Consider the following 24,615-nt stretch of genomic DNA (forward strand, 5'->3'; position numbering starts at 1 on the left):
AAACATTTCCAACATATAGACATTTAATATTTGATTATTCAATACGACTCGAAAGTAAAAAAAAAGGAGAGTCATCGTAGCATGTAAATTTGTTAACCATGTATGTCTCTTAGCCTATATAATTATCAAGTCGGATCGAGCCATAATTTCATTGACACATTATCATCATAAAACGGACAAAATTTTAAGATTAGACGTTTGATCACTCGAGATGACTTGAAAATATTTCAATAAGCATAACGAGTCCTTATGATAATGCGGCTATTAAAATACACATTATGTAGACACTATTATCTGGATATATTATCTAGATTTTTTGCTTTTACTAGGCTTCTTTATTTTTCGCTGTAGATAGGCTTGTGAGTATGTTGTGTACTCGTCTTTTCGTACTCGTATGTTTTCTGCTTCCTTATTCATTCATTCATTTATTTATTTGTTATTTACAAGGGTAAACCCTTTGATATAACAGATTAACGTAACTCACGGAAGAATAAAAGGGCAAAAGAAAGAAGAAGATAAAGAAACGAAACAAAAAGCAAATGCATATGCGTATGATATACAAGAAGAGAGAAAAAAAACGAGGATAGACACGAATAAGAATCAACGAATTATCAAGAAGGCCCAGCAAATAACGCAGAAAAGTAGAACAAATATTAACACTATGGATAAATATTATTAATAATTATACCAATGTGTTAATATAAAAGACTCTGATTAATTACAATGACTTTTGCATATAGTGCTACGAAAGAGGCTAAATTACAAAATTACATGTGATCATGCGATATTTCAAACTATACATTATCCACACATTATTTAAAAAAATTCAACAAAAAGTGTCGTGCCACAAATATACCGGTCCCAGTTGTATAACAACTATCGCTTGTCTTTTTCCACGAAGTAACGAGGAATTCATTAGCGAGGATAAAAAGAAACCGTACCCAGAAGGATCGTTTTCCAGGAACATCGAGCTATGATATTACCAGGAACCGGTGAAAGGAGCATCAATTCTTGTTGGATGCAGGCGTAATACCGGCATGCGCCACGTTTGGAAAAGTATTTTGTAACTCTTTCTTTACCAGCACGCGCTGGATAACTGCGTAAGAATAAACGTTTACTGTTATCGCGGTCATCGAACGTGATCCTGAGACGCTGCTGGAAGGCTCGTAATCGCTCGGTATGTTCGAATATCGAGTTCGAATATCAATAAAAGCTGCCGCTAAGTCGTCGCGAAACGCGCGACGCGATTGCAAGCACTTGGCTTGAATAAAGTCGTTACATTTTCTACCACCCGAGGTCCTACGTGTTCATCCCGTTCGCACAGACATCCCTTTCGAGTCTTCTTCGTTTATTCCCTGGCCGATCCTCTGCTCCTTCGAAACCGTACTCCGTTTGCTTGCCGTTCGAGACAATTGTACGACGAGACGAGAAAGGTTACCCCCAGCCAGGCCGACTTTTACCAATTGTAGTTCGAACTTCGTAGAAAAGAGACGCTTTTATCGCTTTTATGGCTAGAGAGAGAAAGAGAGCGGATTTGCAAGAGAAACAGAGGGTCGATCGATGCTGCGAACGTGCCAGGTAGAATAGGGAAAAGGGACTTACATTCTTTTCGATGTTCTTGCTCGGTATTAAATAAAGACAAACGTGGGATAAAAGGGTAATAAGGATTTCGTTTCTCAGATATGATATCGATAGCGTTTGTATATGTACGGTATCGTTTAAAAGTTTCACTTGCTTAGTTTCAACAAGATGTACTCTAATCGAGGACTACAGGAAAAAAGACTTTATGATAGACTTTGTGACACACTTTGTGACTGAAAAGAAGTATTTTAATGTGATATAGATAAAATAGGGAAGGTTCTACTAGGTGTAGCCAAAGGTGTAATTGTTAAAACGAACAATATTTCAATATTTTCAATATTTTAATATTACAAGCAACAATATTTTTTATATTGTAGAGAGGTTGAAGAAATTGGTGTTGTGTCCAAAATCAAATAAAATTGTCGTTTCTAAATGTATACTTTGCCGATTCCATGAAAATACGGTAAATAGACAAGCACCGCTTCTAAATATTATTTCATCGTTAACTTTGCATTTCCATTTTCATTTATTCGAATTTTTACATATCCATCAAATTCAAATGCTGTTATTTCGAACTGTTCTTACGTGCCACAAAGTACATGACTTATGGCATCCTTGAATATTTTGCCCTCCTCTTTCCACAGCTCATGGCCATACAAATCAAGCTTCAAACGTTCGAAGTTTCACTTTCTCTCGCAGTATTTAGAAAGTGATAAAAGGATTTGTAATTCAAGTTATTTGACGTTAATACAATGATTGACAAGCTGATAAATATATTGACTGATAGAGAGGGATAATATTTGGTAATAACAAAACAAAATAATCAGTCGGAGTCTTTGTTACAATAAAATGTACTTGAAGAGATTGTGAATACGATTTATAGGTTTTTATTTATTAAAGTGGAAATTTTCTACATTACTATATATTCGATGAAACGCGTACAGCGATGCCTTGAAAATTTTCCAAGTGATCGCCTGCTACGATATTCGCCCCTTGTCAGGATACTTTATTCAAAGAATTCGCTTTGTGTCGTTATCGTTGCTGCGCCCTTCTTCGCGAAGTTAATCCAATCACCCCCTGCCGGGTCTGCAAAATTTCCAGTCGATGTCAGTAAAAGAACAGAAGCCCCCGGAAGAAGGGCTGGCTCGTTTTTGGAGCCACTCAATTTCACGTCGAGGCTCGCAATTTTCTTTATCTTCCCTATCGCGGTGTGTATCTTCTCTAAATAATGACAAGCCGTAACGTGTTTGTTAGGAGAGTGTTGCAAACAGACTACTCGATTAGATAACACTGCTATGACGTATCAAGACGGAAGAAAAATGACATGTATGTACAGCACGAGTGTTTGATTGTTATTAATTACCGCGATAGAGATGATTTCCCTGTTATTTCATTGATTGCCTACCAAGCTGCGTTATCGTGCCTCGCGTATTATATAACATCGCAATATAATTGAAATTTGTTTTCAACTGAATCTATTAATCAAAATGTTGATTTCCTAAGTTATTTTGTTCGATTAAATTTACACATTCCATTGACAAAATCAAAATGAAAGGATAAACGATATAAGAAAAATCTCATCCATGTACTTTAAAAAAAAATTACAAAAAATCTGCCAAAAATTATGAATTAATCATTTTCTCTTGAAAGAGTTTGCATTTCCTATTAAATATTACAACAAGTACATTGTTTTGTATATTTTATATATATCTGCATCTATATCTCCGTATCTGTTCCATCTGGAGCACACGAGGAAGTGTTTCTTAGTAAAGTTTATAGCAGAACCGTACAAAGAGCTAGTTTTCAGTCGGAACCTTAAGGAGCACGAGCAATTGCATTTAGGATTTTTAGTTTACTTCGCACTCGATAGACTGGCACGTGCTATAACCTCTGTATTTCCGAAGGGTACTTTGAAACCATATTGTGACAAGCCATATTGTGTGGTACAAGTCGTCGAACTTATCTGATCTGGCGGGGTAGCACGACCTTTCAAGAAAACCGAACACTTTACATACATTCGGGTACCTCCCGACCCTTACCAAGAGAAGTCGAAAGGAAGGGTGGTCGTAATATTCGGGACGTCGATTGGAAAACAAATTTTTGACGAAAACTAATCAGCGCGTGTCCCGAATAACCTTGAAAACTCGGACAGACACTGTAGCATTCAACCAGTATACACATTTTAACTTTCTAAGCAGAACGCAATTTCGATGAATTGAGACATACTTTAGCGTTCATTCAGTATATATCTTTTAACATCAGTCCATCAGCACAGTCGTACAAACATCGAATTACGTACATTGTACTATATTCGACTACACGTCTAGTTTTCATTAAAACACGAGTGACCTGTTACTATTATTACTATATACTGATATTCATAGTTATCGTTCGTACATAACGTTCGCGTCCAAGTCGACGAAGTACCGGAGGCAAACACGTCCGTACAGTATCTACATACAATACAATAGAGGAAGCACCGAAGGCTACGTTAGATGATTGTTTGGCCTGATTTCATACCGAAGAAATTTCTACGGGCATCGAGGTATCGAAAGCATCGAGATTCTGATCGGTAAAGTGTCGTTGGCTCGACGAGCCCTCGAGTCTGCTAAGAATTTGGTGAAATGGTGTTTGCAATGACTCCTCGACGAGTGAAGTGGCTTTAGATTGGTACAGCTGATTCGATTATTATTGGAAGGCAATATGGTAACAGTGCTCGTTCAATTATCGTCGATGAATATTGACTATAAAAGATTAGAGATCGAGATCACTAAACCTACCACTGCTGGTTAAATTGACCGTTTTCAAACTTCTACACAAATTTAACCATATTTAAACGTTATTATATCGCTTTATAATTTATAACTATTCATAAAACATGCAAACAATATATTTTTCGGTATTTACTTCTAGCTTGCTTTTTTCTGAGAAAAAATTGTATTCTGTCCTGCCTACCGCTGGTGGCCAATTTGACCAGTCGATAAAATATTTGATTTACTCTTAAAATAAATACAATCAGTACAAAGATCTAGATACGTTCGATCGACGTTCCACTTCAGGCAATTAAACAACTCATAAACTCAAAAAGTCAATTTAAAAGCGCCAATGATACAGTCAACGATAACGATAACGTATCGTCGCAGTCGAATTTAGATGTCACAGTATAAGGTTGAATTTCTGGTCGTTTCTACTTCTGTAAATTATGTTTCTAGACGATTACGAAAGTACGAAAACCGCTTCTTATCGGACAAAATCCGTGAAATACGAGCCGCGTTCCTTCGTGACATTAATTTCCTGTCGATAATGGACGGAGTTATAAAACGAACGGCCCATTATGGGATTTTCACGGTTAATTGCTCATTCATGACCCGAACGCATTTGTACAGCCGTTTTCTTTTTCCCTCTTTTCTCGCTCACTTTTAACGTATCCGTGTTACATTTACTTTTTCCGTACTACGACACTATTCGATCGCGTGGTTACGTGAGAACATCGTTTATCAACGTTGTTATATAATCGACGGCACTTATTGTCACTAATGAACCACTGTAAATTACGATAGCTAACATTGTGTACAAGTTATCGATCATAATTGCAAAACTGGATAGAAAAATTGCTGTTCGCCGAAGTGGAATATATATTAAACTGCGAATATTTATGCATTTATTGGAAATTTTAATATTCAATACTGTGCAAAATATGAATAATGTGTAAAAGTGTACAAAATAAAATACTTAGACAAATATTACTGATAAAATGTAACCTCGAATATGAAACAAAGCATTTTCTTAAATTTCAGTTTTTTCTCTGTGATAAAAATATGAATTTGCATAAAAATCCGCGGTTCGTTGATTATTCTCGAGGATTTAATTAACAAAATTTTATTTAATTCGCATCATGGATATAGAGATTTTTGAATGGTTTCCATAAGAACAAATGCAAGATGCTCGTGTTACGGATTCATGGGATCACTTTGTACATGATCAAATTTATTAGGGGAAACCAAAATAAACGGCCGATCGCTATCAAGTTGGGAAGTCGAATCACGCCCCGAACAACTCTGAAATCTCAATTTCAGATCCCGGAAATGGCTTTGTCCCTGAATGGGCTTCGATCTCGAATCAGGGACCCTTCTGCTTTGTATATCGGCCACTGTCTTCTCGGTTCTTACAACAGGTGCAGGATAATAGCGACTACTGTCTGAAGTTTCCAATCTCGAGCAAGACGTCTATTTAATTTAAAAGCCATAACAATTACAGGAAGGCAGAGTGGCATGGGTCCAATATCATTCTGATGAAAATATCTCTAAGTTCAAGGATAACATTTTTTAACTTGAAACATTATGTTTTTAATTTTATCTTCGCTTCATTCATCGTTTTATCTCCTAATTTTTTAACGTTGTTTATTTTCGAACTCAAACGAAATTCCTGTATCTCCACTTTGAACTTTCAAGAAACCAAAGTAAGCAGTACGTAGGAATAAGGTTTAATCGAACTAGTATTACATGATTTTATATACATCGATTATACTTATTAAATACCTCTACGGTACGTAGATCATTTGGTAAATAGTTGAAATTGTTATGTTTTTGCGTAAACAGTTGGTATTGAACGAAACTTCATTGATAGCTATTGCCGTTATTTGTCCTGACTGTATGGATTACCTAAATAACTAACAAATTGTTGTACGATATCGCCCAAATAATGAATATACGAATTAAGCAATTAAAATGGCATCGTATGCGTGAGTGGTAAGGAAAGTATTCAGAATGAAAGTAGAATGGAAAGGAAGATAAAATATGACGAGCGTTTTAAACGAAGACGTTGGAGAATGGATTGTGTTTCAAGCGTTCGTCTGATGGAAAAGTTGGTCGTGCGAAAAACTGACACGTTCCGCGAAGAAAAATAAATGTATTCACAATGCGTGCAGAAAAACTTAAGAGTCCTTGAGTCTTTGTTACCGGAAATGTTGGATCTATGCGAAGAAAGGTAGGTGTTCGTGTGTTACTATCGCTTACGCAATCATTCGCTGGATAATTTTCAAAATCGTAAAATTACGTAATATAATTTTAACCGATATTACGTGTTATTCGATTCTGTGTGGGAACCAATGTCATGGCTTCCATCATCGTCAGAAATGTTACATCGTATAAATTTTCGCAAGTGTTTCGTACGATTAAAACATTCCCGTTGAAATCATCGATGTTACACGGCTATTGTTACACGATATATTCTACATATTGCATATTGAACGTGATAGATAGACAATGAAATTAATGACGAACGTAATAATCGTCCGGGCGACCGTTCAATATAAAGCACATCAGGCAATTCTGTTTTATCATGACGTTCATAACTAGATCGTAATGACACTGGATGTGCTTAGTATCCTTATGTAAAGCAAACAATTATCATAGACTTTCCGTGTTTTGCGTTCCATTAGATTATCCTGCTAGTTTCAGTTTATTTAATTTGTGCGTTTGCTAAGAAATTCTTTGCTATCGAGCGTTAATAGCAGAAGGCATAATTCGAGATAAGTACCTTTGACCTTATATATACTTTTTATCAATGTGATAACACCAAAGATGTGACCTATAAGACGAGTTCATTGGAATGTCCATGAAAATCGTTTGGTGGCCATAAAAAGGCAGCATGGTTTTGCCATTGCAGGTCGAAGCCATTCAAAGGCCGCGAGAGGTTAACGAGGTCGTGTCGCTGAATGTCTAAATCATCCGTGGATCGTGGAGAATCACCAAGTTCGTGTTACTAGCAATCTAAGTCACTTGAAAATCACAAAGAGTGATCAAAGTCGTGACATTAGGTATTCCAATCAATTGGAAATTACGCACTGCATTGTCAAGGTTATATTATTGACTGTTGATGCTATTAGGAATTTACGGGAAGTCATCATGTTCTTGTCATTAATATTAATAGTCACTTGGAAATTATAGTACTTCGAATAGAGTCAAAATTACGTTTTGTTATGAAGAATCAAAATCATTTATGAATGATTGTTTCGAACTTTTCTGATAATTAATAAGATTTTGAGCTACACACCATATGCAAATTGTTGAGGTTGACTGATAGAACGAGTGGATGAATTTGCAATAGAAAAAATATATTGAAATAAGTATAGGTATAAGTATAGGTATAAGTATAGGTATAATGTATACTAATCCAGATCCTCACTCTTACAGTGTTACAATACAATAGAAAGAAGGATAGGGATCACGTTCATATATTTATAGCAAAGGACATTATCAAAAAGTTAACCTTGGTGTGTAGCTCCAGCTGGAGGCTACAAAAAACAGCAATGGAAATCTACTTATATCTCTTTTATTTCTCGACCTTGTAACACAAAACAAAATTTATATTCAAGGGCACAATAATATGGACCTCTTCTTATTTCGATTTTTTTCACTAAATTTTATTCTCTTCGTAACAGGTCACGGATATACAAAAGTAAAGATGTAGAGTTTTTCTTGAAGTAATTACTTCAACACAAGTTAACGAAATGATCTTATTCACGTTACAAACTCATCTAGGTCAAAGTTTCTCGTAATTCACCTGATTCGTGAATTTCTTCTTCTGATCGTAAGTTTTAGCTCGTACTCGGCATGTACAAGGAGGATTCTACTGAAAAACGGTACGCTAGATTTGATTTTGCCATTTGCCGGTTCGCCCTATGGGCAATGTTAGATTTGGTACACAGTTAACAGGGAATATCATAAATTCCCAGCCGCTGCATTAGTTCACGGTTCACCGGCTACGATAGGATATAATCAGGCCAAGTCGAGCTGAAGATGACGCCCAGGAATATCCTCGATTCTCCTCTTCTCCCAGGTTTCATCTCGTTTCGTGGACCCCAAACTCCGAAATTCGCGGGATTATCCACGATATCTATGATTAATACCCGGCCCGAGGGCTGGTATCCGGTTTCGTTTCGCCTTGTTATCGATTTCGTTGTCGTGGAAAACCCGGACGTCCTTGTACCAATGATCGTGGACATTAATTTGCGCCTAGCTTACGGGCATAGTTATGATTAATCCGAGCAATGAGAAACAATGCGCCGTATGACCAAGCCTCTTGCAATGTTGGCGACAAATAATGAAACGGGGACAATACAGTTTCCATTCGACCGCCACTGGATGTTATAAATATCTAACTGGCCAATATACAGATAAATACGCCACGTTCTTGCACCAAGTGTATTTAACGTTAGATTTAGAATACTAGATCTTGCAGCGAATAATTGTTTGCTACTGTCCAGTGTTTGACTATTAATGTAATGACACTATCGTTTAAAGGTGTTAGGTGATATCTTTTGTGTTTGATAAAACCTTGGTATTTAATACAGATTGTGCACGTTGTGTATTTAATTTTTTTTTCAAATTTTGAAGGCAATATAATAACTTAATCTTAAGATAATCATAATTACGTGTTTCTACGTCAACTACCGGTGTTACATTGTCATATCTCGGTCATTGACTTGAACTGTGAATCAGAATTTCCTCGTTTGAACAGTTGCTTTGGACCATTGATAGAAGTTATAAATATCTAACTGACTAACACAGGAATGAGTAGGTGACGTTCCTTGGATTTAATATCCCCTTGCTCTTCCTCGTGGAATAATTTTACGAGACTGTATCACGTTCGTTTACATTTGAAGATCAGCAAAAATACAATAAGTTTTATTGCTCCTCTTATTTCAATGTCATTTCGTAACCGAAAGAGAATATTTTAATATAAAACGGCACAACACATTGAATTTTAAATCTGCCGTCCTGTAAAAAGTGGAAAACACCACCTATCATGTTCTTCCCGTGTAGGGAAAACTTTAGATTTATTCTATTGAAATTTAAACGTTGACATTTAGATACTGAAACGTTGATTGCCATCCTACTCTCGTGCGCCAATCTTAACAGCCAATAAAATACTATCGTGTCCAAACCATTGATTGAAATTCTTCCTCAATTTTCGTCACTCAAGAAGCCATCTCATAATCCTAATTGTGAGCACAATTTGTTACGTAAGTAAACCGCAGTCAAAGTACAAGGTTAACTGAAACGGTAGTGATACTTGACGTCATACGTAATTGGAAAACTGGTTTGTTCGAAATGGTTGACCTCGGTTGAAACTAAACTTCCAAACCGACACGTGCCAGCATGATAGACGGAACTATGTAGTTTGTGTAAGCAAGAAATTCGCTCCGACGGATATTTAACGACGAAATTACACACAGTTCGTTCGATAGTTCTTTTGTGACTAGGAGAGAAGGTTGTGCATTGACGCCATTTGCATAGTTTGCCTAACCGATAGACGGTTTTGATCGTACGTTAAACCAGGCAAAGGGATAACATTAAATCGGTGTGGCCGGTGAACAGACGAGGGTAGAACGGCTCCGTGGTTGTTAAAGCAGCCAGGTTAAAATCGCTGCTGGCCGACCAACGTCATTGCACGATCGAAGGTTTATCGGAGTCTGCAGCAAAGGCTTTAATAATCATCGTTGCTCTATCGCGTTCCAGACCAAAGTTTCGCTCATCCTTCCACACTCTGCTGAAATTTTGTCACGTAATTAAGGCGCAGACTGACGCACGATGGGATTAAAGTTTCACCCCCTTCGTGCACATACATACGCCTGCCCTTTCTCCCTCTCTGTCTCTCGCTCCGTCCCTTGTTATTTCGCCGTGTGCTCTGATCTTCCGATATCCCCAGGAAGCTTAACCGACTGTAATCTGTTCGGCGCCTCGCAACTTGCCGGCTGCCGGATTTTCGCGACTCGAACGATTACAGAAGGGCGAACGCGTGTTTAGAATATTAATTGGCCCGGTTTAGAGAAATCGGGGGTACGTGGCGTGCGAAACACGAGCTGCAATCCCTTCGTAATAACCGTGTAGCGTATTCGTGCGGCAATTTAATCGTTCGCTGCGTTCTCTTCTGCTCGAACCTAACTTCTTGTCTTCGCTCCTATTATTCGTTGACGCTAAGTATCTTTACTAAGATACAGCGATTCTATCGGAACAATAGACGTTCTTATATCGAAGGTTATAATTAGACCGCGGCTGACGAAGCGTTCGCAAAAAATTCGACGACGCGCAAGTTTATAAATCGCGCAAGTTTATAAATCGCGCATTAAATGAGAAAGGTACAAGAAATATCCACTGTGAAGCATGTGTCACAATATTTACAAACAATTTTTACTAGATCAATTTTATTAACACGGACATTTCAAACACCTTTCAAAAGTAGATGATAAATCTAAGTTGTTCTGTAATTAAATGAATAATATTGGTTGACTCGTTGTGTCAGTATAGCTTCATTTACATTAGTCTATATATAACCAACCTTGTTAATATTGTCTAATTGTTCGAGAAGACGATAAAAACACGTAGATAATCCTAAATACAAAGATAATTTCGTTAATAGATAATATACTCGTTTTTAGAATTGTTCTTCTATAAAGGATAGCAAATATAACTTATCGTATTGTTGATTTGTGGTTGTCACAGATAAATGAAAAGCCTCGAAATATTATTTAAAAAAGATGATAAACTGAAATTTAAAAAGCATTAAGAAACACTCTGTGTGAGGATTCGAAGCACGGTCGCAATGATAGTTTCCGATAAAACGACCGAGGAAAGCGGACAAAGAGTTTCGCCCTTGGAACGTTCACTCGAATTGCCAGGTTTTACCAAGTATCAAGAAGCGAGGCGCGTTCGCGTGCAACCGATTACGTAAGAAATAACCGGGAATAATGGATTCGAACGAAATTGAAACGCGAGCACACTCGAACGTGAAATTGTGTCTGGTTTAATTTGCCTCGACCAGCGTAGTTGTTAACAACGTGCGCCTCGTGTTAGACGCGAGCAAATTCCCGAATATCGGAGATACAGGGAAACATCGAATTACTCGGAACAAACGGCCACCGATAGCAAATGCCGTCATGCCACGCACCTCTCTTTGTTCCTTTAAAGAAAACCAGTCACCGTTTAACCCGGTTATTGCAAGCTGTTTTCGCGACGAATTCCCCTGGCTCCGTTTAGACGAGCGAGATTGAAGGCACGTTTTCACGCACGCCAGCTTGAATATCGCCACGATCGTTTTTATGGTTTTGCTTCTAAATGCCTTTCGTTGGTTCAACGGTATCGTAATTGTAGCCTGTAAGTATCGTATTGTAAACCAGCGACGTTATTTTTAACCGATCGTATTTTAGCGATAATTTCAGAAGGAAAACGAGTATAGCGCTATTTCTTTGTCCTTTTACTAGTTTTTTATACAGTCTTGGATAAGAGTTTCAGTAAGCTACTTATCGGACGAAAATGTTTCGTTTTTATGAATGGATACGCTGAGTATTATTGTAATCCTCCGATAATTGACGAAGAAACGAGTATAGTCATATTTCATTCTATACTATTTTTAATTTATGTTTCTCACGTATTAAAACATTAAACTATCTTTCAAATGGAAATGAATAAATGTAGAAGAATGTTCGACGTTATTTTAATCTTGCCGCTATTTCGTAAGTAGTATATGATCCGAAAGTAAATGATCATTTCGAAAAATATAGGTTTTGCGCAAGCTGCTTTTGTTCTCTTCACAGGAACAGATTTTTCAAGTATATTATCAAATAGTATTTTAATAAATTTAGTTCGTACTTTCTATTATGTTCACGATATTTCAAAACCTTGTTTTACATAATTCCGCGCGTCTCCTATCGTATCCAGATCAGGGTTATATTCGCTATAATATTTTTAAAGAACCTATGAGTTTAAAGATGGATAAACGAAGATAATATTTAAAGATTCATTTCCATGCAATAGTACGTAGAAACATTTCCTAGAAATATATTCGGCTTCCATTTTAAGATACATAACGTAGATAATTAAAAGCTTTTGCACAGCTTAATTATTCTAATTTGAAGATTAAAATTACATACAATTTTTGTTGCTACTCAAACACATGCAAAAGCGTTTGCGCGGAGATTAACGACCAGTTCTTTAAATCTGAAGAGAGATCTTTCACGAAGTGACTCGCGGCCGGCATAATTAGCCTGATTAATTCAAATCCGAAGAGGAGGTAAAGAGACGTGAAAACCCTTTCAGTCAGACTGTCTCGCACCTCATAGACTGAGGTTTTATGTAAATAGACGTGTGTAAAGGGTAATGGCTCTTCCAAGTATTCCATTACGTTGTATTCGGCGGCTTGAATAAATTTAATCTCTAAACAATTACCTCCGTTAATATTCATGGCGAGTAAATAGTGTTATATCCGCGTTTATTGTCTGGCTACTGTTCGCTAATACTACTTACCGTAAGTATCTTCGCGATTCTTAGACTTTTCACAATATCGCGTCGTTTAAAATGAAGTGCGCTCTCATTTCTTAATAACGAGAAGAAAGGAAGGTTTCCAAGGCATGGCAGAACACGGAGGCGAAACATAACCGCGCGAAAGCACGCGTTTGGAAAACTTGAAACGAGTGGTCTAGTTATACGTGCGAGTATACACGCGATAATCGTACTTTGCTATAACGGACTAACTCCACGTTGGCAGCGTTGCCTTAAAAATCAACGATGGCCAGGCAAACAATCCCGCGTAATCTTAATCTTCGCGGACAAGGGAAGAAAATTGTCGTTAAGCATAGCTCGAGCACAACTCCGTGCACACAATTACACTGAAGAAACACGTGAGATCCATGAAGACACGCACACCTGCTTAAGAGAAGGTATAACCAAGTTGCAACGTTCAAGCCCATTTCCTTGATCTAATCAAACTTTCTTCCTAAGGGTGTCAGGAAAACACGTTTGACGAGCGTTATCAAAAAGAGACCATCCCTTTCTTATCCTTCTTCCTCAATCTGCCGATTGCGTGGGACAAAGATAGAGAAAGATAGAACACAGTGAACTGGTTCCCTATCGAGCATACGGAAAACCGTGCCGCCTTTTCGCAACCCCTTTTTCTCCGTGATAGAAAAAAAAAAGACACACACACACAACTGGTTAACACGAACGTTCTTTTATCTCGGCCGTTTCCTTCGAGTTGATCCACCGGCGACGAAATGCCGGCTGATTTATAGCGACCTGATTTCAGCCCCCCCCCCCCCCTCCGCTAGAGATTCACCGTTTGTCCGGTTTATTTACGGTCTGAAAAAAGCTGAAGCGTTCCGGACCTCGCTTAGATAATTCGTTATTTATCCGGATACACGAGCTACGTACTAGAGAACCACGCCGTTTTCATCCCTTTTCATCGAATTGTCGCGATTCAACGACGCGCGGCGTTTTCCGGTCTTCAAAGCAACCGGCGGCTATTTATCTCCGGGGATCGAATGACCGGGTCGCGCCGTTTCCGGTCCTCGTGCCAACGAGATTTCCACCGCCAGGAAAGCGAACCACGTTGCATCGCGACGATTCTTTTCTTTTCAATGTGGTCGCTGTATAAGAAGGTGAAGAGACGACGAAGCCAGTGAAAAGGGATTGCAGAGGAGAAGGATCGTGGTTAGAATCGTCGTCGACGTACGCTTTGGGGGTAAGGAAGTTTGAAAGAGGACAGAAAAAGAAATGGCTCGGAGGAAGGGTGACGAGTAAGGGTTGTATTTTCTAAAGACGCTTACGCTTCAGCCAGCCACGAAGTCACGGCGAGGAAACCAGGCTGCCGTCTATATTTACTCATTTTCTTTTGGGCGTTTGTCAAAGGGAGCGTCGTCTTGGTCGTCGCTCGGCGTAAAAATGCGCAGCTATTCCGTCTTGCCTAAAGGCTTAAGCTCGCATGCGGTAATCCACACACCGGTTCCAGCATCTCGTTTGGCAGCTTGGCTGGCTGATCCTCCCTCGACGCCCCCGCACACCTAGGAAATTTCGTTTAGACGCTTCGGGTTGGACGCGCGCGCAAAGGAAACGCAAGACCCGGTGTGGAATCTCGCTTACTCGAAAGGAAAGGGTCGATTTGAGGAATCCTCATGGACAATCAGCGAAATATGGATCCGCAGGAATTCTTATTCGGGATTTTTCTACTTTTGGTCATTCGATCAGTTCGCGTTATTCATTTTTCTATTATAGAAATTTATTTATTAGCTGTCAGCGTTGGTTGCATTTCCATATGTTTAAAATATCGATGAGCAGTCGAACTTAGAATATCCAAGATTTTTGACACCTATTGCAACAATAAAATTATTGCTACGTTTAACAGATAACGATTTTTGTCAATTTCTACTTCAGATGATATTATAATAAATCCATTGATCCATTCACTCGTTGATCACCAATGTAATAAGCAGGCTTTTCGTATGATTTTATGTTAATTATATACCTAAGGAAATAAAACCCACTTCGTTAAATATAACAAATACTTCATTTTATATATTACCAAAATGAGACGTAATTCGAGGAAAACGTAGTTTGTAAATTCTAAAATTTTATTAGATCGATGGTAACGTCGTGACGCAACATTCTGTAGGAATCTTAAATTGGTTTCTTCTGAAACAAAACTCTTTGTTCTTATTTTCCGTCTTATCTGAGACGTGAAAGAAGATGAGTAATAGGGAAAGCTGTTTCTTCTTTTTTGCCAGATTTTTTATGTCACTGGGATGAATGCTAAGGAAGTTTTCGAGGGGGAAGTCTTCTTTTTGAGAACGATTCGTCGTCGATGACAGGAGACTGCGTCCCGTATATTCAAGGAAATAAATGAATAGCAAGATATAAGAGGATTGATTCGGTTTCTTTCACTGTAAAAAAATGATCGTAATTTGCTTTAACGGATAGAAATATGTAACACGGTACATTTTCATACAAAGAAAGATCGATTTATATTTGCGCGATAATGAGTGAGAAGGAGAAAGGGAAAGGGATTTCGAAGAATGGGAAAAAGTATCAAGATCGTAATACGACGTATAGTATCCGAAAGAATTCGAAAAGAAAAGTAGAGACGTGTCTCGGACGATACTTGTGCAAAAATGGCCAAACTTAGAAGTTTCCTCGAGTTCTACTGCTTTCTTTGGCACATTCGACTCGTCTACGCTTTAACTATTTCCGTCTTGCTCCCGCCCATAAAAATCGCCCGTACTGATTCTCAGAAAGTCGATGAACTGATTTAAAATTTGGCACGATTTCGTGGAAACTCTTATCTTTGCCAATAATATCTATTTCTATTATGCTGCACAATAATCCTGGTTGTTTAACGCGTCCCTCGAAGATCGGACAACCTGGATTCATAAATCAGGGCCGAATTAAAAGAAATCCTAAGAAATCCTGTGTATAAATCGTGTTTTTTGCGCGAGGAGACGGCAGTTTGGAGCCAAACGGAAGAAAAAGCGGTGCGAAAACGGGCGAAACAAGGACAAGGAACTCGCAACGATCCAGGGAAAACGTCAAGGAGAGCTTTTTCTCGTGGAACGTCTGGTCCTCGCGAGCCCTTCTTAAAGTCGACGTGTTCGCTAGACATTTTTTTGACGGAAGGATACAAAGTATCGTGTGAACGAATCACTTGAAAATGCTACAGAACGATCCTGTTAACTTCGTGTGTCCCGACAAAGGACGATCGGTCTGGAATTTGGACACAGAATTTTCTTCGTTCAATTTCAAATATCAGAAACTTCCAAACTTTGATTTGCGCATCCTCGTACTTTCACTAACTAGATTCAATCTATAATCTCGTTTAAATTAATTAGGACGCTCGAATGCAAACTACTTGAAATCAAATCGTACGATTAATAAGAGCAGATGTAGAAACTAGAACGGATACTTCAGTAGCATACAGCGAAGTCGTTTGAATTCAAGCTATTTGAACCACGTTGTCAGTGCGAACTAGGTATTTTACTTAACTTGAAATATAACTTCAATTTGCTAGATAACGTAGACAATGCCATTTTCAGTTTCGTACTTGCTGATATTAGATTTTTTAATTTCGGGTTTCTACAATTGATATACACGATACATATTTGCATCAAACGTCTTGCAGCTTCTACATACATTTTCTGATTAGTTTCAAACTTTACAGTGCTAATCTGATTTCAGAATGTTCCATGTAACACAAGCGACATGTGAATAATTTAAATTCTTATAAATACGTATAATTACATTATACAACGAACGATAAATTACCATAACTGTCCGAACGCTGATTAGCGCCAATTAGCGTTTTTAGTCAATTTAACTAACACTAGCGAATTTTAAAGATATATCGCCGCTAATGTAATTTACTCAAATTCGCCGACGGTTTAGAGTTTCATTAGACAGAGATGCTGTGTCCCTCGTTCGAGAATCTTCGCGAGACTATACTGAGGCCATCCACTTTGGACGCCGTGGTAAACGTCGGTCGAATTGTATTTCGGATTCGCGGCGAAGTTACGTGGTCTGCCGACGTCGAGATCGTATTTCGATCAAGCGCTGGAGAGACGCGCGAGACGCGGTTTTATGTGCTTGCCTGGCGATAAAGAAAATATGCCGTGGCATTCCTTGCAAATATTCTCGCCAGCTATCTTCGAGATTACTACGATATAACGTCGTTGTGCGGACACACCGGCTAAAAACCGAGATACACACGCGATTCACCGATGGATTTTGTTGCTACTCGAAACTTCCTCGCGTGCATTTACGTGCCAAGAGTGGTTGCCGGATTGTAAAGTTACCGGTGAAGGGTCTGCGGTGTCGTATGTTTCGTGAAAACTTGCTGCTCCTGTTTCTCGAGATTGAAGTTAGCTTAGGAAAAGCGGCGGGGTATCCACTTGCGAGCCGTTTCGTTTACGAATCGATGTTGAAAGGATCTACTGAGGGAATGCTTAAGTCACAATTGCACTGGTTTGCAGATGTTTTAGAAATTTGGTCGATGAGATCGATCCACATATACGAAACGAATTTTTATGATCGTCATCTTACATACGTTACACTCTCCTTAGTCGAACTCAACAAACTATTCATTCTATTCTGCAATAAGATCATTCGAACCCTTAGAACACTGAATTTCTCGTACTTAAATGAATTCTATAATAGTCAGAATAGATGATAGTGCGACTATGTTACGTTTGATGAATAAACTAGAACATTCCAGTGAGATTCGTTATTCTTTGTCCGTTCTTCATCGATACATTGGGCCTATTATCTTGTCGAACAATGATTCGTAACTAATGAATTTCGCATACTGTTCGCCAATTCACTTTTAGTGCTCAACTAGAAGTAGAATTTATCGCTGGTATTCATTGAATTATATATTTTCCGCTTCCGTTAAATAAGGAACACGCATTTAACTACTAATACTCTACTACTATATAGTGCTAATTACCGCGTTAATAATAAATCATTTGTTGTATTCCTCTGCATATACAGTGATTATATCGCCCTATTACGAAACAATGACTAAATATTTTACAATTGCAAAATAGAAAAGGAAGAAATGCTAAAATATCAGTTTCTAAGGATATTTTAAAATGCTGGCAATATATTTTATCGAAATTGTTCTATCTATGGCAGCGTTGGCGAACGTAGGCTGAAATAGCAGAATCTGAAACAGTTCGTTACCCTCGGTCAAAGAATCGTTGCCCATCCTCGAAACGAAAGCGATATCCCAGCTAGGGGTTAGGAAAAAATTATGCGGCTAATCAAGAATCGCGAGTGTCGTTCTCCGGTCGATGTATCACTGAGGATCCGCCGCAAGAAATAGCCGGATCGCTCGAGTCTCGGGTCAAGAGGTGGTTTTAGAAGGCAAAGGAGGGTAGCTGGTACGTGGAGGGCAACCGCAGCCCACATCCGACTTTATGAACCGCCATCACTCATAGAATCTTCGCCGCAATCTTTCGTGAGAATCCCTTAGAGAGGCTTGCACGAGGAGAAAAATGTCCGACGGTTTGGAGAATCGATGAGTTTGCATTAAACATCTCCAACCGACCTCCGAAAGTCGGGAGAGAGGATACTCTCTCTCTCTCCAAAATGATAGCCCTGCATAGCCCTACAGTTCCTCAGGAATCACGAATCCACGCTTCCAAGAGATAGAAGGTATAAGAACAGTGGAGCGAGTTTGGAATCAGGAGAACCGAGCTACCTAAGAACCAACCTGGACTATGTAGGCCAGGCACGTGCCATTCGCATTGTTAGGAAAATGTTTCACCACTGGTGAAAGGGCTGAGAGAATAGAATCGTGCTAGAAGAGGTTCAGTTTGGAGTATAGAGAAGGAGAGTTGTAAGTGCCACGTATGGAGCGTTTTATCTGTCGATAAGGATGGCGATTCAATTAAAATTCTTTAATTTTGAAATAATTGAATCTTGAAATGTTGAAATCTTTGGAATGCCGAACTTCCTGACCTGCGAAATTTCAAATCTTTAAAATTACAAACTTTCAGATGCCTAAAATTTTTTAATTTCAAATCTCTTTTAATTTTCAAACTTTCGACATTTTTAATTTTCAAATTATTGAGATTCCGAGTGCCCCACTTCCTGAAATTTCTAATTTCCCAATACCTTCTAGACAAAATTACGAACCTTCGAATCCTTGAAATGTCGAATTTTCAAACTTTCAGAATTTTATATTTTAAAATTCTTATCTTGAAACCTTTGAAATTTTAGATCTTCAATGTCCAATTCTTTGAATTTAAAAAATTTTGATCCACGAAATTTCTTGTTCCATTGCTTCAACGTGAATAGGTTTCTGTGTATTTTAACCAAGGCTAGAACTGTGGAATATTTTTTACAAGATCGTACGATTTGTTTGGTAGAGTATACATATATGTAATAAAATGCATTAGCGGAGCTTTAGCTACAAAGCGCAAGCCATCCACGGACACAATGTTCCCAATCGATATATTTCATTAAAAACGACGGAAAAGGAAGATATTAATCAAGGAATATTTGAAGAGAGAAAATACCAGCTAGAAAAATATTTCTCGTTCCACTGCACACTAAAAACGAGCCAGTTAATAATCTTCCTTTTTTCTTTTTACAACATCCAACCGAGATACGAGATTGTTAGGTTCGCATTGCTGGAAAATTGACTTCGAAAAAAGGTCCACTATTTTCTTCTGTTAAAATGATTAAATAATGTTGTAGTAGTTCTCCTGAGTTTATGATTCTAATCACATAAACGAAATGCTTAAAGAATTTACTTTTATAACCTGGTGCTCTAATCGTAGAAAATTTAGGAAATTATTGCTTAATTTTTTAAAATATTGAAATCTCTAAGAATTATTAACTCATGTGGTACCTTAGATTGGAAAGAATCGTATGCTTATAAAACTCTAAAAAATTACTATAACTTATAATTAATATAATTTTCTGTTATTTAATGAATTGGAAAAACGTGAAAGAATTTTCAAAGAACGAACTTGTGTAGCTATTCGATGTAACTTAAAACCCTATGGAAATACATTGCCTTTGAATCTTTTTTTAATTCTACATTTTTGAATTCTTCATATAAAATTTTAATCGGTTGATTATTACCTTAGCAATTTAAAATCATTATATTATATTCTATCTCTATACGACGTGTAAAAATTTTCAAATAATATATCAACGAGTAACTTGTGTCAGATAAAAATAAATTTGGTGGAACGATTCTCCAGTGTTTGTAACGAGTTGCTATGCCAGTTGGTATCTATCATGCCAGTTGGCTCATCCCACAAACGCCTCTGTTCGCGACATTTTCTATGGGTCGTAGCTCAGTCACGTAGAAACGTAATGTGTATCGTTTACGTGTCCCACGGTATTTGTTCTTCCATTTCTCGAACCGTTCGTGCTATGTACCTTTACGCTATTATCCGTGGAACCGAATGCAAACGCGTGGACCGCGCATAGTATACGATGCCCAGGAGAATACGTTCATTTTCATCGAATGTTGGGAAAGGGGGGGGGGCGGACTTGCATTCGGTACGACGCCAGACAATACTTTTTAATCGTGCGCCTCTTTTTTCAAATTGAATATCCATTGGCGATATACTTGCCACAAATTCTACCTGGGCTATTACATAATGGGTTTGATATATGCCGATATTTATTAGCTGTTGTAGCAATACACTAGGATTCGTAGTACGATCGAAGCCCGAGACATTCTGTCTCATAAAAATTCATTCATTTACTTTTCTCAAATATGCATTTATACCGTATTTATTTGCATATACAAAAACTACAAGCTATCGCTATTTTATCGATGTAGAGGACGCGGGTCGGTTGGACTGTAAAAATATGAACCTTTATGCGAAGTTTATTTCTGCTTTCGGTGGAAAAATAATAAACATGTTTCGTATAAAACAGGAAAAGGAAGAGAGAGAGGAAATACGGAATTGAAAGAAGAAAGAGAAACAGAGAAGAAAATGATACGAAAGGAAGGAAAAAATAAATAGATGTGAAATGAAAGCAGAGAAAAGGAAAATGGGGTAGAAACGGGAGAAGGACAAAGAAGAAAGAGAAGGAAATGGATTTGGGTTAGTTTGACTTGCAATTACACAGATGAGACGCCATTGTTACTATTTCCACTTACTGTTACTTCCTATCGAGCAAGCGTATAGTTGCTCAACAAAAATCGAGCGGTCGACGACTCCATCAGCCATAAATTGTTGATTAATTCAGGAATCGTCCGGAGACTTGTTTCGAAAGTAGAATAAACCGCGGAATTTCTTGAGATCCTGGGGGCGGGACCCCGGGGGGCCGTACGTGTCCTGCGGGTCGAAAGTAAGTAAAAAGTAAAACGAGAAAGGCAGCGGGGAAGAAAAACGAGGACGCCGAAAGTACAAGGCTCGCCCAGAGCAATAATAATATCGGAAAGGTCGAGCTTATACTGCGGCGAGGTTTTCCCGATAGTTCGAACCTGGCGAACTTTCTGCCAAAGTTGCGAAGCTTTAAAGCGAAGGCTTTAACGGGGCTTCGCGCCTCGCGAAACTCTTCTTTCCTTTCCTTCTCCCGTGGAAACTCGCGTGAAAGAAGAGGAAAAAGGGCAACGAAGAAACTGAAGGAGGAAAAGAAAGGGTTGAGAATAAAAAAGAAATTGGAAGAAAGAAATGATAGGTACAAGAAGAATGCTACTGAGAGTTCTGCTTATATATATATATCGATCTTAAGACGCGCTCGAAGTTCATTTTCTGGTGCACTTGACTGTTCTACGTTCCCTTTGGAATTTTTATTATTCGCTGTATTTATCTTACCGATCGAGAGTGGCCGGATGGAATAAATTGTTTTGAAAATGAGCACCTACGAATCGGCACGTGAGAGCTATATATCCCCCACTGGCATTCGCGAACCGAGTGAACATTTAATTCGTTCTCTACGAGCACCCCTAAATAGGCTTTGTCTGTTGTGGCCAACTTCTCGAGCGTTAGCACGGGATATTCATACCCGTTTATTCGTGCCTCTGCGCGAGTCTCGCCTGGCATGGACGCATTTAATAATTCATTCGGATTAATGCGAATTGCACTTGAATACATAAAGATCTCGCCGCGTGGACGGATTCATATTTGATCGTCATTTTAATTGGGCTTGTTTTCAGTTCGCTGGAAGTATCAACGCGTGTTAATCACTGTTATGTCGTTCTGGTTCGGTGAGACGCAGCCACTAGGAACGAGTTATTCGAAAAAATCGTCAACCGTTTGTTATCTTCGAATAGTATGTTACTAGGATACTATATCGATAAATATTTAAATGTACATGTAAATGATTAGAAGCAAAATGGCGAAAATGGGCAACTAGTTTTCCAGTTGCAACTATACTAAACTTTCTGCCAATTTGTGTTGTTAATTTAACAATTTAAGAATTCATACGATAGGGTTTCATAGTAATTCTCGTTGTTTTTATCGATTTTTGAGTAGGGATGTTTTTAAGGAAACATAACATTTGACGAAATTCGAATTTGAAAGCGAAGGGGCATAATTATTAAGACAGTTAGCAATATCTGATCGTTTTTAAAATTACGATATTCTGAGGAGCGATATTTTGAACATTTCGAAAAAGCTGAAAAGATACAGATTTAGCAATTTTGCTATATTGATTGACAACGTACTGAATTTTGGAACTGCTTTTCTCTAAAAAAAAAAAAAAAAAAAAAAGAAATGTGACTTATCGTGTCTCTCCCCGGACCTCTCGAATGTTTTCTACCCTCCAACAAATAGAATGTCGATATTTGAACAATACAGTCGATATAGAGTCAGAGAGACGCCGGATACAATCTCTTCGAAAGAGCAACCGAAGATTTCGATCACGTCGAAGCGTAATGGTCAGTAAATAACAAATGACCCATGTCTGGATGGGAGGGGCAGTCATCATCCTTCATCGGAGTAATAGTCGAGGAGATGCTTTGGAACTTTTGTGAGCGGGCCAACGAAGGCGCTCGTCGTTTCCTTATTCCCATTCAAGCGGCGCGAAGGGGAAACTTTTGCCACCGATTCCGGGCCGAAGCTTCTGTTCTAATTTCCACTCGATGATAAATCGGTAATAAGTCTGTTCAACGGCTGCAACTTTTCTTCTCTCGCCTTCATCGTAGAGCGTTGCTCCGTGGCTTTCTTACTCGCCGAACAAACATACCATTGGTTCTCACCGAATTTTTCTCGCGCGTCTTCCTGGCCAAAGCAACGCACTTGTTTACCCAGTGGAATTCTCGCCGATGGCAAGTGAAAATTGCGGGATGCTTTCGTTGCAACATTCATCGATTATTCATTCAGGAATATCCGATGAAACTCCGTTTTCCGTAACACGATTAAACAAACGCTTAATTTGCATGCAACTGGAGCCGAAGTCCACTGGAATTGGAAACACAGAGAAACATATACGAAATCCTCGAACGAATCTACTTTTGTATCCTGTTGATGTATAGCGTTTTCTTCATCTTTGTGTGAGTATATTTTAACATTAGAGTAAAACCAGTCTCGGATCTATATAAGGTGATAGGTTCGAAGTGAAATAAGCAATGAAATATATATAATCGTCTTTCGATCCCCGAAGAAGCTCTAAGAAACGAGTCGTATAAGGCTGTAAAAAAAGATCTTAGAAAGTTCCAAGAGGATGCAGAAACTAGCTTTCGTCTCTAGTCGTGTTATAGAGCTTTAACAATTAACCCTAACACATGTAGCCGTAGCAAATTGTAAACGTTGATCCTCAAAATAGCCAAATGCCTCGCCACGTACAATAAACTCGCTAACGCTGGTTACGTAATGTAATGGTTTCCTGATTGGAATTTCCTCGAGTCGAACCGTGCTCGATTTTGTACCCCCCTCCCCCCTCACTCGCAATCGATTTGCGTTAACCGAACAACGTACACTGCCGGCGATGTTTCGTTACTAGCGAAAAACAAATATCAGAGATATTTTGTTGCAACGTTTCGATATCATAAAGAATTTGTTATTGTTTTTCCCAATGGCGAAACGATTTGATGAACTGTGCAAATTTTATGAGACGTGATGAATGTTCGCAAAATGTACAACACAGGCGTTATTTATTGAATACGATGTAAAGAGATTGCGTATCTATACGTATCGCGTGATGGCAAAGTGTTTACATTAGAAAATTTTATTAAAAAAATGTGTTAAGAAACGAAACAGACACCACAGATTTTTGTAATTTCATTGTGACAGCTACACAATAGAGAAAGTTCTGATCAGACTTGAGACTTTGCGTACGTTTTAATTAGTTTTTTTTTTAATTTTGCAATACAAGTGGACAGACATATTCACGTTCGAATCTTCGAGGACGTACTTACACCGCCGTTTTGGACATCCTCGCGGGATCCGGACGTCCGTGAATTTAACCGCTGACTTAGCTTGAGATACGACGTTCCCTCGATGCACGCTAATGGTCTTCGAAAAGTTTAATCTGTACTTGGGATATCGTATGCATTAGCGACGTACTTGTATTATAAACTTGGTTACTCTTACGCGGCAAGTTTGATCATCGATACAACTTGAACGTTACTGGAATATCGTTAACGACACGGTAATCGGTTCTCAGCTGTTCCTTTCAGGTGCTTGATGAAACATATGATCCTATAATACGTGGGGTGCTGAAACGATAGGAATGTCACGTCTAGAATTCGAACATGTTTCATTCACATTGAAGCAACGTTGACTTTCAGCCAAATTTT

At 38.4% G+C, this 24,615-nt stretch overlaps 1 protein-coding gene and 1 long non-coding RNA gene across 13 annotated transcripts in view; one reads left to right on the top strand and one right to left on the bottom strand.

Moving 5' to 3' along the window:
- The window catches only part of LOC126872395 (basement membrane-specific heparan sulfate proteoglycan core protein-like), a 291,064-nt gene that overhangs the window by 48,378 nt on the left and 218,071 nt on the right, over positions 1 to 24,615 (top strand). The window lies entirely within an intron of this gene.
- LOC126872397 (uncharacterized) overlaps positions 439 to 24,615 on the bottom strand; it is a 33,257-nt gene continuing 9,080 nt past the window's right edge. Inside the window, exon 3 of one of the 2 annotated variants that reach the window (XR_007691971.1) lies at positions 439 to 2,667. This is a non-coding gene — a long non-coding RNA (uncharacterized LOC126872397). Of the gene's footprint in view, positions 2,668 to 23,851; positions 24,535 to 24,615 lie in introns of those variants that run through there. The other variant, XR_007691970.1, reaches the window with a different exon arrangement.

The sequence above is a fragment of the Bombus huntii genome, chromosome 13 (assembly GCF_024542735.1).
Source record: "Bombus huntii isolate Logan2020A chromosome 13, iyBomHunt1.1, whole genome shotgun sequence".
NCBI lineage: Eukaryota > Metazoa > Arthropoda > Insecta > Hymenoptera > Apidae > Bombus > Bombus huntii.